This window comes from Pezoporus flaviventris, unplaced genomic scaffold (assembly GCF_033815535.1).
Source record: "Pezoporus flaviventris isolate CSIRO_AGI_PZ_B2104156 unplaced genomic scaffold, CSIRO_AGI_Pfla_v1 ptg000100l, whole genome shotgun sequence".
In the NCBI taxonomy this organism is placed as follows: domain Eukaryota; kingdom Metazoa; phylum Chordata; class Aves; order Psittaciformes; family Psittacidae; genus Pezoporus; species Pezoporus flaviventris.
The window spans coordinates 3,072,059-3,090,269 of NW_026892648.1; the positions used below are offsets into that span (position 1 = coordinate 3,072,059).

The 18,211-nt window shown below is 50.1% G+C and overlaps 1 protein-coding gene and 1 long non-coding RNA gene across 5 annotated transcripts in view; one reads left to right on the forward strand and one right to left on the reverse strand.

Moving 5' to 3' along the window:
• CNTFR (ciliary neurotrophic factor receptor) overlaps positions 1-18,211 on the forward strand; it is a 205,758-nt gene that overhangs the window by 28,277 nt on the left and 159,270 nt on the right. The window contains exon 1 of one of the 4 annotated variants that reach the window (XM_061477150.1): positions 6,855-6,976. The exons of the other annotated variants lie outside the window; for them this stretch is intronic. The gene's annotated coding sequence lies outside the window, so the exon portion shown is untranslated. Of the gene's footprint in view, positions 1-6,854; positions 6,977-18,211 lie in introns of those variants that run through there. 4 annotated transcript variants of the gene reach the window in all.
• LOC133281505 (uncharacterized) lies at positions 4,470-11,267 on the reverse strand. Its single transcript, XR_009747538.1, has 3 exons — positions 10,543-11,267; positions 6,884-6,955; positions 4,470-4,598 (listed from the first exon to the last, which is right to left on the reverse strand). It is a non-coding gene; the product is annotated as an uncharacterized LOC133281505 (long non-coding RNA).

Consider the following 18,211-nt stretch of genomic DNA (forward strand, 5'->3'; position numbering starts at 1 on the left):
CTGCCCCAAGCCCTTTCTCCCTGGGACACTTAAGCTCAGTTTCATGTCTTGCCTGGATCCATCTGCAACTCTTCAGGATGTGAATGGTGCTGTGGGACAGGCAGGGCCCTGCAATCTCTGTGCCCACTAGATTGTGCCAACTGAGCTTTAGCAGTAGGGACCATATCTTTGAGCATCATACAAGACTTCAGAAATAGCACTGCACTCTGACAACCTCCCTGAGCTTCTGGGTACTAATGTCAGCACATCAGGTCCTGAATACAGAGCAACTGGCACCTCAGCCTCTTCCCTGACACACAGGATTGCAGAGGGGATGGGTGCAGCGAAGCATAGCAATAAAAAAAAGCTGCTGATCCTCAGTTGTTTGGCTTCTGGAAATATAGGAATCAACAAAACGCTGTTTGTCCTGGCAGTAGGCTGGTGTGCAGTGATTTTCCTTGGCTTACTGTAGCCCTGGTCTCTGTGGGAGGCTGTAGCTCACAAGGGCCCTGCAGGCAGCATCTCAGTTTCCTGTGCTGGTCCCATAACATCCTACCCAAATTCCGTGAAAGGGGGAAAAGAAATAAATCGGTTGTTTTACGTTTTTTCTGCGAGTCGGTCATGTCTACTGTTTGGTGTCACAAGACCTTCGCAGGAGGAAACTACAATAAACTTGATACGGGAGCCAAAAGCTTTCCACAAAACCTCAAGATTATCTTATTTTTGATAAGGATGAGAGCTCTTCCCCCAGGCTCTCCTAACAGGATGTAGATAAACACTTGGCAATGTCCAGACCTAAAGTGCCTTGGTGGGTCAGAATTCACAGTACATGACAAGGCAGGAAGAGGCTTGAAGCTGTTTCAAGTGATGATGCAAATAATCTCTTTAATTCTGCTTTCAATTTACATCTGCTGATGAGCAGGGAGGAGTAGCAGAAGTCTTATATTCATCTCATGTAACTTGGAAAAGAGAATGAAACTTGAGGAGCTGCCAAAAATATAGCAAGGATGTGAAAAGAGCGTAAGGAAACTATAACCTAAAAGGATGAGAAACGAAAACTGCAGGCTACTGCAGGGGGGAGAGTGAAGCCCTGAAGTGTAAGGACTTTGGATATTTCCTGTGCTGAAAACATCAGGCCTCAAGAGGTTTGCAAATGGAGTGCAGGGGCCGGGTTTCCTGGTGTAGAGCTTGGTGTGCCCCATGCTGGGTTCCCACCAGCTGCCTGGCTCCAGATGTGCAGTTGCCCTGTTCTGGCAGGAGTGGGGATGGCAGAAGAACTCTCTCCTGGTTTCCTCCTTTGGAGTGCATCCCTAGGGTATTTACCCCCTTTGCTCTAAGGCTGCTGGTGGCTACTTGTGAGCAGAAGTTAACAGTGTCTTTCCAGTGCTTGCAGATAGCAGCTTGGCCTGGTTCTACAGCTGCTTTTGAATTGTTTTGACTCACATCCTACTTACTGGGAAGCATTTAGCACAGGGCCAATAGCGCTGGTGTCTTGTAGCCCCATTGTCATGGGTGTGTGTCACCAGAAAAGCAATCAAGAAGGAATTCCTGTGTCAGAAACAGGTCTGGGTTTTCTATTCCCCATGTCCTGCCCCAGTCTTAGTCTGGCAAACCCTTAGGAGGTGCACTTAAGTAGAAACCACACAGTGCAGAGAACTGGGACCATGTCGTGCAAGGCCTGAAGGTGGCATGTGGCTCTGACCCCTGGGTTGTGCAAGCTGGGGGGCTTTTACTCTGCTTCCCTAGACCCACCACATCAGGCAGGGTTTGCAACCAGGAAGCTTCAACCAACGGTTTGGTCTCCGGTTTCTCATGGCCAATGTTGGATAAGGCAAGTGTTGAGTTGCATCTCTTCCTTTTCACATTCACCCAGAGACCCCCGTATCCTTGCTAGTAAATTATCAGCCTAAATTTCTTCATAGCAAACTGCAAGGTAAATAAATGTTCTCGTTAGAAACCCTCTTTCGCAGTGAAATTGACCCTTTTGGTGCTTCCATATGCTTCAAGAAATCAGAACAGTTCACAATTAAAAACAAGCAATGTTTAGCTCCTGCGAAGGGAAAGAGTCAGGCACCAGAAAGACTGTCATTTTAGCTGTGCTCTTACAAAAGAGGGTGTTACAGTAAACTTGCTTATTTCACTGAGGGAGAATTCAGCAGGCTTGATGGAAACCGGATGAGACAGGCAGGGTAAATGGATTTTGCTGGCCGAATCGAAAGCAAAGAAACATGCAAGTGTGGTGGCTGGTCAAGAATTGACTGTATCTTGCAGAAACCAGGAATGAATTAGGGACAGAGAATTAGCAATGGAACAACATCTGTGTAGCTGTATTCAAGGTCTTTTTCACCTGTGGTATGCCTTCGATGTCAATTGAAAGCAGTGGGCGGCATAGCTCTGTTTAACTCCCTTGTTGCCTTCTAGCTCTATATGTGCTCCGGAGTGGTTAGGGGCACCAGTCCGGCATCTCCTTGAATGGTTCCGTTGGGCTCCAGCAAGCTGCTATTGAACCATAGAACCAGCTAGGTTGAAAATGACATTTAAGATCAAGTTCACCAGTACATGCTGGTATAAGGCAAGCTGAGGGGGCTTCCTCTGGACACAGCATTCCATGTGCACAGCTGCTGGAGGTGGCCAGGAGCTAGGGAAAGGGATGGGTATCTCCTGGTCCTTGATCCCAAGGAGGAGTGGTACAAAGCCCTGCTGGAGAGGGTTCACCAGGGTTTCACCAGCTTTCAGGGGTGGATTTAACTCCCCAGATTGCAGTGTTCCACCCTTACTGGCACAAAGCATTTTCTCCCTGTTCTTGATGGACCATCAGAATGGACCCTCCGATGGAGTGAGACCTATCCTGCCCTGCTGACAGCTGAGGGGAGGGCTACGAAGGTGGAGTACTGGAGAGATGTACAGCATCTTATCTGTCACCTCTTCTGCAACATCTCACTGACAGCAACATGAGAGCAAGGCACTTGTCCTGGTGTACTGCAGGCTTTCATCTCCCTAAGCAAAGCTACCTGTTGCACTATTACAGCTACCAGAAAGCACTGATGCCATCTTCCATCCTGGGCTGGAGAGATGTATTGGGTTTGTGTGGCAAGATCTTGGTAACATGGGGGCTATAGGGGTGGCTTCTGTGAGAAGCTGCTAGAAGCTTCCCCTGTGCCCTATGCAATCAGTGCCAGTTGGCTCCAAGATAAACCCACTGCTGCCCAAGGCGGAGCCCACCAGCAATGGTGGTAGAACCTCTAGGATAATGTAGTTAGAAGGTCAGGGGGGAATGGACAGCAGAAAGGAGTGAGGATGCAAGAGAAACACCTCTGCAGACAGCAAGGTCAGTGCAGAAGGAGGGCAGGAGATGCTCCAAGTGCTGGAGCAGAGATTTCCCTGCAGCCCTATGGGGCAGCCCATGGTGAGGCAGGCTGTGCCCCTGCCATGTAGGTCCATGGTGTAGCAAGTACCCACCTGCAGCCCATGGAGAAACCCACACTTGAGCAGGGGGATGCCCAAAGGAGGCTGTGACACCATGGGAAGCCTGCGCTGGCGCAGGTTTGCTGCAGGATTTGTGACCCTGCAGACCCATGCTGGAGCAGCTTGTTCCTGAAGGGCTGCACCCGTGGGAGGGATTACACTCTGGAACAAGGGAAGACTGTGATCAGGAGGGAGCAGCAGAGACAATGTGTGATGAACTGACCACAGTCCCGATTCTCCATCTCCCTGCTCTACTTGGCAGGGATGGAGGTAGAGATATCAGGAATGAAGCTGAGCCCAGGAAGAAAAGAGGGGTGGGGAAGGTGTTTTTTTAAGACTTGATTTTATTTCTCATTACCCTGCTCTGATTTGATTGGCAATAAATGAAATTAATTTCCCTGAGCTGAGCCTGTTTTGCCCATGACAGTAATTGGTGACTGCTCAGTTGGTGAATGTTCTCTCCCTGTCCTTACCTCAACCCATGAGCTTTTCATTTCTCTCCTCTGTCCAGCTGAGGAGGGGATTGACAGAGCGGCTTTGGTGGGCACCTCCTGGGGACACAGAGCGGGTTCTGGGCTTCATCCCCTGGGGGTGACCAGGCAGGCTCACAGCGGGGTAGTGGGCAGTGCAGCTGGGCATGCTGTGTTAACCCCAGCATGATAAAGCAGCCTCAGAGCTGCTGAGGGCTCTGGATAGTATGTGAGCACAGCTGCAGCAAAACAGCCTTTCTGGTGTTATTCTAAAGCAAACCAGCTTGGCAGGGGAAGAGACTGAATGCCAGATTGAAATGTCCTCCTTAATGACACCCCAACATATTCCTTTAGCAGAGCATCTTCTTCCCTAACCAGGAGTGACATTGGCCAGGTCTAATGCACAATGCAGGGCTTTTGCATAACAAATCTGACCTGAAATATTAGGACAGTGGGCTTAGTTCTGGCACATTGACTGTCTTGCCTCCTCTGTAAGCAATGAAGCAGAAGCATGCTCGTTAATAAAAAATACTATGCTCTGCCTCTTGGTAGTGGCTTTATTTACTTTTGTAAAGGGAAGTTATTCTCCATCAGTATAAATCAGAAACAGTTGCCAGTGCTGCATCCCTTGGCAGGCTGCTGAACTCCAGATAGAGATGAAGAGCAGAGGGGCTTGAATAGGGGCTGCAGTAACCAGGTAAAAACTAAAGGAAAGAGGCAGGGGCTCTCAATATTTGGGAAGCTTCTTGGGGACAGGTGGCCTGGCAAGTGCTGAAGAAGCGTCTGTTTAGCATTAGAGCAGTGTGTCCTGCAGTGTAACCTATGGTGCCTTTTGATCTGTGGGCTGATAATCCAGAAATGGCTCTCGGACAGTTGGTTTGCATTTTCTGTGCATTTGAAGTCAAAACACCTGGACTCCCTCTGGATCACTGATGTTCTGGATGAGGTGGAAACTGGAGATGTGATTGGGCTCAAAGCCTCCATTAGCTGCATCTTGCTTGCTGTGTTGGAAATGGCTGGACCTAGAAGCCTCTTTTAATTCTGCAGACAGATGCTGGCTGTTTCTGTGTTGGTTAGTGACACAGATTGTCTCAGCATCATCATTGGTGTTAAGGATAAATGGAAGTCCCATACTTTAGGATGAGGGTGGGGTGGGAATCAACCTTACACTGGTCTCAGTGTTGAGGGTAAGCTAAGTGTATTGCCTCCTCATCAAAAATTAGATCCTTCAACGTATGAGGTGTATCAGCAGCACTTCAGTCTTGCAGGGCCATCAGAGTCCCTCCTGCTTCCAGCACAGCTTGGTGCTGTGTGCTTCTGTGTAGTCCTACCACTGCTCCCTTCTGGTCTTGTCCTCTGCCAACCTCTCCCTTTCCCACAGGGAGACCTGATCAGTGCCTGGCTTTCTCCTTCCCTGCCAGGGTGCTGCCTGCATCCCCCTGTCTGGCATCTGGCTGCCTCCTGAAGGGAAATAGAGCTGGCTTAACTAGGGGAGGGGGGCTCTTATGGGATGTGGAGGCAGACAGTGCTTTGGGAAGCAGGAAAGGTATCACTCTCCTGCTGCTGTCATCTCAGTGCAGGCTTGCTATGGAGCCACAGATGCTGTGGGACTGGGCAGAGGCTCTCTAGCTCACTGGAGGGTTTGTTTCCTCTCTGCAGCCTCCTTTGCTACCTCTTTGTTAAACCCTTTGAGCTGATGAGGTCTGAAGAAGCTGGACCCCTTGTGAAGCATGTTCTAAGATGGGCATCTCTTAGCACTGGGTTGTGGCTGCTCATTACAGGGTTTTTACCTGGCTGGCAGCATGTCTGGGCTCAGCAGCCTGGCAGGAGGTTGCCTGGATCAGGACCTGTGATTGTCCAGCTGCTCTGGTGGCTTTTGCAGCATCCAGTGAGCTCTGTGCTGCTGCCAGTGCTGGAGGGTGTTGTGTAGGCTGGTGGTGCTACAGCTACATGGTGCTGTCCAGCTCCCAGGTCATGTCAATTGTATGTCTTTGAAGGGACCTTAAAGCTCATCCAGTTCCAACCTCTGCCATGGGCAGCAACACCTTCCACTAGAGCAGGGTGCTCCAAGCCCAGTCCAGCCTGGCCTTGAACACTGCCAGGGATGGGGCAGCCACAGCTTCTCTGGGCAACCTGTGCCAGGGCCTCATCACCCTCATAGGGAAGATTCCTAATGTCTAATCTAAAACTCCTTCATCTTAAAACCATTCTCCCTTGTCCTGTCACTACATGCCCCCCACACCTCTCCATCCCTTTGCCTAGATCTCCCAGCCTGGCAGTGCAGTGGAGAGAAGCTTCCATCTGGGAGCAGGTACCAAACAGTAGCAGGCTTAACAGAGACCTGCATTGGTGCCACGTGTGGATGCTACATCTGCCACAGAGATGCTGCCCATGGGTCCCATCTCCCATGGGTGAGAGGAGGCAGCCACAGACATGGGGAGGCTATTGAGCGCCTTTTAGTAGGAGGCCAAGGCTGCTTCTCCAAGCTGGGAGGACAATGAAGGCGCTGAAGCAGCCAGAGCACTGCCGGGGGCAGAGGGGGACAGGCAGGCAAGGGGAAGCCATGCAAATGGAGACTTTGATGTGGCTGCGAGGAGCGGGGCTGGAGCATTGTTCCTATCACATCACATCAGTTTCACATTCCTCATGCAGGAGTGATCAACGCTTTCAGGGCCAGACAAAAGAGCGAGGAGATGAACAAAAGGGGGGGGGTGGGGGGGGGTGGGTTACCTACTGCAGAATAGAGCCAGAGGATGAATTGCTCTCTTGGCAAGCCATGGAGATGGGCTGGCGGTTGCTGTGCTTTAAAGCACCAGCTTAAAATGTTTGTCTTTTATTTAAAGTAGGATAAAAAAAAAAAAAGGTAGGAGAAAGGGTTTCCTGTGTGCAGAGGAGGGGATAAATAAGATAGCGTGACAAGGATCTGTGGTCTTCTTACAGTCCCTGGCATGGTCTCCACAAGTGATGACTCTCAGCTTACCACAGAGGTGCATTGTGTCCTCTTGAGACAGAGAGGTTGGCAAACATGGGTTTGACCCGGACTGCAGAGAAGAGTTGAGAAGGTGAGAGAACTTGTGAAGGAACCTTCTCCCAGAATCAGCAATATAGGTGGGTGTGGAATGGGGCTGGCCACCGATATCTGAAGACTGGACTCTGCAGGACTCACAGAAGGTGTTGGCCCTGGTTCACTCCCTGTTGGAGTGAGCCATGGGTTGTGCTTGGCTCTCCTAGGTTGGGCTGTGAGGAGATGAGGAAACACTTAATCTTTCCTGCTGTCTGTTCTGGGTATTGTGCCTGTTGCAGCAGAGGAAACTTGCTGATGGGCTTCACTGGGCTGGGTTTTGCTGCGACTGAAGAGCAGCGATGGGGCATGCGGCAGAACATGGCACAGGGTGCATAAGCCCATGTGTGTGCTTCCATGATGCCATTCAGCCTTTGCTGCAGCCCAAATGACCGAGCCCAGAGTCACTAAGTGCTAGCTTTGCTCACTTACTTTCCCATCCTTGATCTCTTCTGGCTTTTGACTCTCTCTGAACCTCAGGTCAACCTCCAGCCTTGTCCTCAGTTCCGCTTTCTCTGGTGTACACAGCTATCCATTTACCTTGGGGAAAAGTGCATTACACCAACTGTCTATTTTCCCTTGTATGGTCTATCTGTAGTTTGGCTTCTGCCACTAATAAGTGGAAGTGCATCCATCGAGGATGCTCTTAGTCTTTCTTGTTCGTCCCCAGAAACCTTTTTCCTATGGAAGCATAAACCTTGAGCATTCTCCCTACCTCACAGCCATCCCCTGCTCTCCCAGCCCCATGCATGGCTCTGGATGCCCCCCCTTAGCCCTGACCCACGGGCCCCTCTCCTCCCTCCAGCCCCGGGCCTCTCTGCTTGAAAGGCTGTCAATCAGGCTGAATTGTCTGGTGGTTTTGTGATGTGGAAAGACTCCCACCAAGGAGTCAAGGGCCAGGCTGAGACCTTTAAACTCGATCCCATTTGCGTCTTAAATCAAACAAGAATCCAGGTCCCGGCATGGAGGGGGAGGTTTAAGGGGGTGCAGAGGCTCAAAAGCCTCCACTGCCCCTCTGCCTGAGTTTTCCTGGATCCCCTTCCCCATGTGCACTGTGTGGAGCAGGACATATGCCCATGGCCATGGATTTTAGAGCTTTCTTCCGTCTGCAGCCCTTTGCTCCAGGTCTGTCCCAAGATGCTGGGGTTGGCAGCAATGCTTCTTTTAATGCTGGCCCTTTGACCAAAGCCTGCAGCCTGGGGTTCATGGCAGTGAGGGTGCTCTGCTTTGAGCCCAAGGTTAAGGGATGTGCTGCAAAATGAAGACTGTGCCTTGGGGAAGGGAAGGTTTCTGGGATCTGCTGTTGAGAGCACATGGGGCTGGGCAGAGCTGTGCTCTCAATGCCTCGGGTCTCACCCGTTTGTGGTGCATGGGAGGATGTGGGTGCAGGAGACAGGTCTGTGGCTGACGTTCTGCACACAATTGTAAGGTTAAAAGAAGGGTCTTTGCCTCCTCCCAAGATGGTATCAGCAAGCTTGATCTTTTCAGACTATTGTCGCTGAAGAGGGGAGAGTGCTTTGGTCTCTGTCCTCAGTGTGCCTGTATCTTGGTGGCTTGAATCACAGTGCCTTGTGCTGCAGGTCACCCACTGGTGCCCTCAGAGTGGGGGCAAAACCACAAGGAGGCATGTGAAGCTGCCAGAATAGGGCATTGGGCAAGTGAAGAGACTTAAACACCTTCTGTTGTATCTATACTGTGTGTAAAGATGGGCTCAGTCTCCTCTGCAGATGGAAAATCATCTTAAATGACAAGATCATCTTAAGTATTTCTACTTTTCCCTCTAGAAGAGGGTTTGACCACGGCAGAGCTAGTGCTGCCTGGTTTCCCTATTCCATCTCATTTGGGCTGATGGGGACCCTTGACCTAGCACTGCTGCAGAGAGGAGGGAGAGCAGGGCTGGGTGGGGAACCAGCTTCTGCAGCTCAGCTCATGGCTTTCTCTGCCTGCCTGTGAGCAAAGAGTTTGCTTTTTCCTCTTTTATTTTTCCAACTTCTTTTCAAAGTCCACGTAGGTGAGAGATTTCACTGTGCCTTCCCAAGGGAAAGTTGCAAATCTCTTTTCCGTTGACTGAGCTGTGTTTTCAGGAGAAGCCTGGAGCTGCCTTAAGACATGTACGAGCTCAGAAATGCAGTGGCTGTGTTTGTTTTCGTGTTCTGGGCAAAGCCCGGGCTGCTGCCAATGCTAAGTAAATACAGAGCTGCCCTAATGAGTGACTGCAGTAGACAGGGCCGTGCTCGCTGCCTGCGTGAAGCCAGATGGATCTATCTGGGAACTTGAACAGCAGCCTCCTTGCGACTAGCTAAAGCAGAGCCACTGGCATTTGGATTACCAGCTCTCCTGTGCTTTTAACAGAGTGCCAATGTTTGACAAAACCATTAAGTTAAATTAAGCCCTACGCATTTCAAATGGATTCGGAGACTTCTGGCTGACTCGCTATTAGCAGAGCTGTCTCTTCTCCCTTTCGTCTTTCTCTTTTCTCCCCCCTCTCCCTCCTCCTCCGTTTTATTCCCTCTGTGCAGCTGGTTTTACTGCTGACATTTAAAAAGCAACATGCTGGGACTCAAGGACAGACCTGGGGTTGGGGATGGCACTGCTGTGAGCTCAGGCATGCAGGGTCCCGCTGGGGAGGGCAGGGAGGATGCTCGGAAGGTATTTGCTTGGGGCAAGCCCCGCATCTCACAACATGGGCATGGGTTGGCCAGGGATACGCCAGTCCCTGCAGAACCCACGGCTGCTCCACTCTTGCCCATTGCCAGTGTTATTTATGGCACAGGCTGTTACTCTGCTGGGCCATTTCCAGAGAGCAGGGAAGGATGCTTTTGGCTCCAAGGGGCTCACAGCACAAGGGCAGGGGATAGCTGAAGGCGTCTGTGGGAGCGGGAGCAGCAACAGCAGCATGGTCTGTCCAAGTCACCTTGACTTGCCTGGGGCGAAAGTGAAGGACTTTAGAGAGGCACAGGGCGATGACCTTGTAAATGGATGCATGACCCAACTGCTCCCCTGTGGCGTCGGCTGCTTTGTGTCCCTGATACTGCTCTTCACGCCTGTGGTGAATCACTGGGGCTAGGGGGTGGTTGCTGGGGTCTCATTTGCACAGCTGCATCTCAACTCTGCAAGCTCTGCTAGTCACTGGTGTGAAAAATGCTGTCAGATTCCCCCTGCCCATCTAATGTAGCTTTTCTTGGGGCAGGAGAACCCCTGTGGGACCTCACTGAGGCTGCTGGGGGAGCTGTTGCTGCCCTGAAGTGTGTTTTGGGGGTGGGCTGTGGAGCTGAGGAGGGTGAGCAGAAAGCCCACTTATGTCACTATCCCAGTGGAGGGATGGATGGCCTGTGCTTTGGGACCAAAGCTGAGCTGGGGTTTGAGTGGGGTGGAGAAAGAGGCAGAGTGGTGTCATAGGGTGGGTTTAAAGGATAGAAAAACACTGAGTATTACAGGAATGAGGGGTTTCCCGGTAGGAAATGCGCTGAGGGGATCTGATGGAGCTCATGGACTAGGGAGAAGACACAGCAGTTAGATGGTAAATCAAAACGGCTTGCTGACGTCTGAGTCTTGCAGCTCTCTTACCTGCTGCCCTGTAGTCCTGGTCCATGGAGGCACATTGTGTCAAGTGCTGTCTTGGCAGACAACATTCCAAGTAGCAGCTCTGCCTGCAAGCTTCAAAGTATGAATTGCAGATGATGTGGGGACTTCGAGCATCAGAGAAGCTGGGCTTGACTGAAGCAGCCTTCCTGCTGAGTGTGTCACTGCTCCTTCCACTGAAATGCCCTCAAGCACCTCTTGCCGCTTGATCTTTGATGCCTCAGCCCCATGTTTATCGGGTCACTGTAAGATCTGGCCTCTTGATGCACGCAGGTTCCCTCTTGCTCTCCCTGTCACAGCTTGCCTGGAGGGGGGCCAGGAGCTGCTCCTCTGACTGGGAAAGACTTCATCAGAACAACAACATGGCTGGTCTTGGGTGTGCAAAGCTGGGGGGTTAAACTGTGGGAAGCACCTCAGGGTGCAGCCTGCTTCCATTGACACCAAACAAATGGTACCTGTAGCTATATCTTCCTCATGTCACTGCCCATGGTGGGGGACTGAAACTGGATCAGTTCTAAGGTCCCTTCTAACCTAAACCATTCTGTGATGCCTGGTGGGTGCAGCCCCCACCTCCCCACCAGTCTCTTCTTTCTCTGGGTGTTCTCTTATTATCTCCATGTTCATTAGTGCTGATATGCTCAATTGCATCAGCTTGTTTTGAGGGACCAAATGCAATCCTGCGCCTTCATTTGCATCCCTGCTGCCTAGCTGTTGCCCAGGCAATGCCAGGTGCTTCGACATCATTACCCAGCCGACTGGCATCCTCTCTGCCCCATTAACCTTGTCGTAATTGACTTCGAATTGAGGGAACTGGGAGGGGGAGGGCATGGACTACTGTGATGAAACAGCAACTGTTTGCATTGCCATGGAGCAGGGCTCTTTGTTTTTTGAAGGAAAAACTGTGACAGTCAGTTATGGTTACAACTAGATTTGGGAAGGGTTTCTTGCCCTCTAGGAAGCTGCGCAGTCTGTTCTGGTTTGCAAGATTTCCCCACCAGCATCTCCCTTGGGAATGTGATGTTGAAACTCATTGGAGGTTGTCAACAGGGAAACTTGGAGGATTTGTGGAGGAGAAGAATGGTGTAGGGATGCTGAGAACAGCAGGTCTGTGCAGCCTGGGGAAGGGAAGGTGGAGCAGGGCATTAAGGGAAGGTCATACTGCTGTTTCCAGCCCCTCAATGGGTGGGGAGGAGGACTTACTTTGGAAGCACCCAGCACCAGGGCAGCAGGTGAACAGCCCAATTTGGAGCATCTGATTGCCTGTCAGTCACCGAGAAGTGCCTTGACCCCATGAGTGTGGTCAAACACTGCAACAGGAATAAGAGATGGGAAAGGTCCTGCCTTTAAGATGCTCAGCTGTGACCTGTAGCAGGCCCTGTGTGACCTGAGCTGGATGGTTCTGCTCCACCTGCAAGGCATTAGGTTGAGATCTGGGCCAACCTATGTTGCTCTACAGCTCTGATCCTAAATACATTCTGGTAACTAGCAGTATTTTCTTTCTTCTTAGTTAAAGTGTTTTTCTTTTTTCATTCTTTCATTTTGTTTTTAATTAAATACTGAAGTAGCATGAAACTTCTCTGGAGTTTTTCCTATTTATAGGTAGATTAAGCTTTTGTCACGCTTTCCTTTGGCCCCCTTTTGAGCCAAAGTCACCCAAACAGATGCTTCGCTACAGAATCTCTGTCACTGAATTGGCATCTTCCAACAAGCTTCACTGCACAGTCTTCTGTCAGCTTCAGTCAATTTTATTTATTCACCTTCTGCTTGCACAGCACCATGGTGGCCAAGTCCTCCTGCGTGTGCTCGTGACTTGTGCTGTATGTAATTTGTTAGGCTTAATTGAGCTCCCCGAGGAGAAGGGTGGTGTGAGACCGGATGGATGGAGGTCTCATCATCAGCTGCTTGATGGCCAAACCCTGCAGAGTGGGTCCTGCTCCGGCAGAACCCTTGCAGGATGCAGGTCTGTCCAACATGGCCAAGTGCTGTGGTTCTCTGTGCGAGAGAGGGTCTTCCCATGTGCTTTAGAGTTGAGGCAAAGAGGTGCAATGCTTCAAGCTTTACTGACCCTTATTAATGAATTATTATTCATTATTTATTAATAATTTATTTCATTATTCATTACCTGTTACTAACTAAAAGAGGAGGTAATTCTGCACTGTGTTTTTCAGCTTTCCAAGAGGCAGAACTGAGAAACTTGCGGCAGAAGGGGTTTCTTCACCTCTAGGACCTTAGCTGGCTTAATCTTAACTGACTGGCATGCGCTAATTCTTGCATTGCTTCATCTCCTCATCCTCTGCAAGATGAAGGAGTACACATAGGGACAACCAAAATGAGGGCTTGTTACTGTACAAACCTTTAAGTTCTACTGGGATGTGGTGATAGGGAAATTGTTAATCCCCTGCAAGCAAAGTGATCTTTATATTATTGCATCTGCAGTCAGTGAGCCACGGGCACAGCTCTGCCTCTCTTTACCCCTAGAGCTAAAAGAGCTTAATATCAATTGGCAGCTTAATTTGTAATTAATAACTTGTTCTCTTTTCTTGAAATGGCTTGCAGAGGGGGTTGACACCAGGGGCTCACACAGCCTGCAATATGCTGCCATCAGCTGCAGAGGAGCATCCTTAGGTTTGAAGGGGTGGGTTTGGAGATGGAGGTTGTTGGAAAGCAAGGAAACAGCCCTGGCAGGGGAACGTGATGTGATGTGATGACTGTCCTGGAGATGAGTCTGGGGGCTTGGAAGTCTAATGCTTTTCTGTCTTTGAGTCTAGGAGTGCTGGCTGATAAACCTGGGGCAAGTCTTGCTTTACCCTGTGGCACCACTATGCAGACATCCATGGTGGGAGGGTTTGGGAGAGGGGCATGCAGAGCACTCTGGGAGCTTCACTGTCCTCTCACCCTTGCAACCCTGTGAGAGCCAGCCCAGCAGTGATAGAGGTTGTCCATGTGTTTGGTGGGCACTGCAAGGGGCTGGCAGGGCCATTGTTCCCCTCTGCTTGTGGGAGCTCCTCCTGCAGCACAGATTGAGTGTATCCTGGAGCTGCAGTCCAACTTGGGATCTTCCTTATTGGGATTGACATATGTCATCTTACTTGAAGCTCTTGGTGGGTTTTCCTTCCCTGCCCGTATGGCTTGTTGCTTTCCTGGCCACACCAGCTGCTGGGGGAAGTGGGGTGGAACTCTGACTTGCTGAGTGCCTTTTGCACAGGGAGCAAAGGTCACTGCAGTGAACAAATCGGGCATTGCCTTCCAAGAGTGTCAGTGAGTGAAGGGAGAGGCAGCCCACAGAGGTGCAACCAGCCCGGGGTCACCCAGTAAGGGTGGATTTGACCTTCCTCATAACCTGTGGCTACCTACTAGCTATGTGGCTCTCAAAGTAGCCTTCTGGATACTGTTCTGCAAGGAAGAAGAGGGAAGAGCTTGATGTAATGGTGATGATCCTCTTTTTCCCCACTCCATGTGAGCAGTTGAGAGGACTCCTGCTTCTATGTTCTTCCCATCCCTTGCATGGTCTGTCTCTCTCATTTTTCTCAGTGCCTGTACTCATTATAGGCCGTAAGAGGTGTGTTTCTTTTTCTTCAGTATTTATTCCTGAACAAGTGGTTGCTGCTCCATTTTCTGAGAGCTCCAAAGAAAGTGACTGTGACATGTACAGGGAGCAAAACACTTCTATGTTTCACGTTACAGAGGAGATGGAACAGATAATGCAAAGCGGATATGTGCAGCCTTGGGAACTGCCGGAGAATAGTGGCAGGATGCCAGTGCTGGGTGATGCTGTGCACATCCCAGGTTGGCTGGGACACTGGTGTCTGATGGACAGTCAGTTGTAGGTCACTTCAGCCTTGTCTTTACTATGTGAGTTGGCGTAGCTGGGTTTGAGATTTTTTTCCTCTATTTCAAGACTTCTCAATGCTCATCTGCTTAAGAGAAGTGTTCCCTTAGCATTTGAGGCCCTCTCTGTGCAGGGAGAGATTTGCATCTGAGTTGCTTGGCATTCATTTGCCATCCAGTGGGTCTCGTGTCTGGAAAGGTCTGCATTCAGGGCAGAAGCCGAGTTAATTTGCACTGGAAGGCAGGCATGCTTTGTTTTGCATGTTGGTTTCTTCTCACTGAAATCCCATCTGAGGTATTCTCTTCTATTATTGAAGCCATGTTAGGGGGCACGGCAGCCTCCCTGTGAGGCTGGGAAAAGAGAACTATCCTGAAAGGTGCAAATTAAACCTGTCCTCTGCTATAAGCAGCTATGGCAGTGTTAACATGGACCCTTCTCCAGACTTTTGATGCTCTTTACCTGCAACTGAGAGAAAAATGCTCACAGAGACAGTCCCATGGGAAGCAAAGCAGGTCCAGAGTTCAGTTTGCAGCTAGGCTGGATGAAACGCTCCTAAAATTCAGGGGAAAAGCACCAGAGGGTCTTTAACTCTCATTTGAAACAGCTCCTGAAATGATCAGACAGGGCACAACGCTTTTGTACAGCTTGCCTAGGAAAAAGGACACTTGGGAAGAGCGGCAGCATCTGAGGGATTTTTGGTGTGAAACTTGATTACACAAAAACTTCGTTCTTCCATACATGAGTGCCAGACTTGGGACCTGTGGGTCATCTCCTGTGTCTTCCCAAGATTGCATCCTCCTGTGGCTGTCCCAGAGCTCGGTGTCAGCTCCCAGCACTGTTACTGGTGATGTTAGTGCATCCTGGGAAGCCCTATAACCATGGGTGCAGCAGGAAGGCTCCTGATGGAATGGGGCAGAGACACCTGTAAACACCTCTGTAGTGAAGGCAGCTCCAGCTGCAAGTCTGGAGATTAAAACCAGGAGAGGCCATAAACCCCATTTGCTGTTAAGAAGCTCGTGGTGTCGCAGGGCTCCTCTGTGCTTTGGAGATACAGTTCACACAGTCCCCAACTCATCCCAGCCTGGGGCTGCTACTGAGGCTCCAAGTATACCTTTTTCATTCCATGCAGCAACATCACCATGGCTTTGCCAGGTAGAAGGTGATGGCTGTGGACTGGCATCAATACTTGAGCTTTCTTTCACCTCCCCTTGAGCCCTGTGGAGGGAAAAGTGCCCGTCTGTAGTGCTGGTGCTGTGCCACCTGCAGAGGTGCTGGTGGAGAAACTGGCTGTGGGCTACACAGGGTTAAGCAGACATTGACAGTAAACAGGAAGAGAGGACAAAAGCAAGTCTGCTGTAATTATGTAGCATTTATTATTAATACGCTGGAATTGCTGGAAGCAGCCTCTGTAATGTGAATACTGATACAGAGGTTCAGAAGACAATTTAGCTCTCATCTGTCTGTTTATTAGCTCCCTCAGCTCTGGCAGCCAACAAACTAAAGCCTCATTTGCTACTGCCTTGTTGCACCCCCTCCTTTTCCCCCCAAACTCCTTGCTATTTCCATAAAGAAACCTGCTCTTTGCTCATCCTCCCGCTGTGCACCACAGCAATGAGCAGTGTGATCCCAGATAAAGCAGACTTTAATCCTTGACCTGAGCCTGCTTGTTTGCAAGGTATGGCCAAAAACACAACACTGGGCTGTGCAGAGCTGTTGCTGTTCTGAGACCAGCACAGGCATGGCTAGTGCTGGCTTGGGATGTCCTACATCTCGGGGTGCAGAGATGCTCATCCTCGGGGCAGCAGCCTTAGCAGGACCATGTTGCATGGGCTGGCACAGCTTGGGGTCCCCAGTTCATAAAGGGGCTGTGACAAGGGGAAGAGGCAGGTAGGGGAGCTATGTGTTGCTTTAGGGAGATGGCTAGGAAATAATTAAAGGCTGCTGTGGTGGAGAGAACAATAAGTTGTTAAACCAGCTGTCAGGGGGTGCAACAGGTTTGTTTTTTCTTCTGTGGCTTGGTAAGATCTATCATTCTAGCTTCTGTCCAAGTCTCTGAGCTTCAGCCTGTTTTTTTCTGCATATCCCAAGCCTATAGGACATGATTCCCTCATGTATTATACAGTAGTTTAAAGAGGATTAAGACAATAGCTAATCTAAGTGATGAATGATGTAGATTGCTCAGCCTCTGAGCCACCAGGGTTTTTCCTGCACACAGATTAGTCAGCTCAGTAGCTAAATATTGGGGCAAACAATATAAATCCATGCAGATAAGCCTCTCTGGCTTGAACAGGATAGAAGTATTTCGAAATGGGCTTCGACACTGCTCTGTGTCTTGTCACGGCATCTGCTGCCGTGTCGCTGACACGACAGATGGGGAAGGAGGCCGATGGCTGCTGACGCACAGCCCGGGTGGCCAAGGAAATACAGCATCCAGCGCATCTCGGTCGATGCTGTTATCGGATACGGATGGTGGCAGGAGAGGGGAAGGGATCAATGACGCTCGCCTCCCTGCCACTGGAGCTGTCTGTCTGCTTGTTGAGATCAGGGGGGCCTGATCCAGCCTCAGAGATGGGGGCCTGCGGCAGGATAATGTGGCCTAAGGAAGGTTTCACTTGTATGAAAGGGGCTGGTGTGGCTGGTACCTGCCCTCTATCCCAGCATCAGCACTGGAATGATGCTGGCAGCTGCCAGGGAGGACGATCCATAGGAGAGAGCTTGGGACTGACAGTGGGTTGTTCCTAAGCTCTGAAGCAGAAGGGTTTAAACCTTTTATTTATATGTCTGGTCGAGTCTGTCAGAGTTGTGTCAAATATTTTTGACAAGCAAAAATGCCATTTGCTTCAGCTTAATGAAAAATGGGTTTTTTCCCCTCTTCCCGCTAGCAACTAGAAGAATTGTAGTTTCAGTTGCAGACCCAAAAAGCTCCTCAAGACAAAGACACACAATACAAAACCAAAAAAAACCCAACCCCTTCTGATAGCTGAGAGAGTTGGCTGTTAGAAGGGATTCTCAGTTGGTGTTTTGGGCCTGTGTAAAATGAGGGTCTGGAGAGCATTCAATCATATGGTATCTTCTTTTATGAAGCTTTCTGGGCATATTATTCTAATGATGTTTAATGGAACTGGTTTCTTCATCTCAACTGAGTCTTTTCCCAGCCCCACATCATTCTAATTTGCTCCTCTTATGAGAAGTATGAGAGTCAGGACTGGCTTGACTCACTGCAAACGAAGTGTTGTCCTGGTGGCTGTCTCGTCTCTCCTGGTGGGGATGCAATCATCCCAATGTCTGGCTGTCTATGGCTGAGGGTTGTGTTGAGGCAAAGCTTGCATTAGGACCAGGATTTGTCAGAGGACCTCTTCTTGATTTTTTCCATCTCCTCCCAAAACCATTAGTTTTCTGCCATTTAGTAAGGAGTTTTGTGAGCATCATGGTTTGGCCAACACATGGTGCCTAGCCTGACGTCCTGTGGCTGAGTCCTGTCTCCTCCTCCTTTCCTTCCTTTCTTCCCAGGCTGTAAAGTCATGGTGTGCCCTGATGCACAAGCTGTTTTGTTCCCCTTTCCCCATACCTCTTGTGGTCTCACTACTCTCTTTCTGAGAGGTGAGAGAACCAGAGCTGTGTGTGGTGTCCAAGTGACAGTTGCATAGTAGACTTGTACAGTAGCAACATGGTCTGGTTTGGAGCAGGGGGTTGCTGGACCCTGGGGCATAACTAATCTACTCTGCAGGACATGGTACAAGCACTGCTCAGAAACAAGGGGTGGATCTGTGGCTGAATTTTATCTGGTCTCCTCATTGAGTGAGAACGGGGTTAAAATCCAGCCTG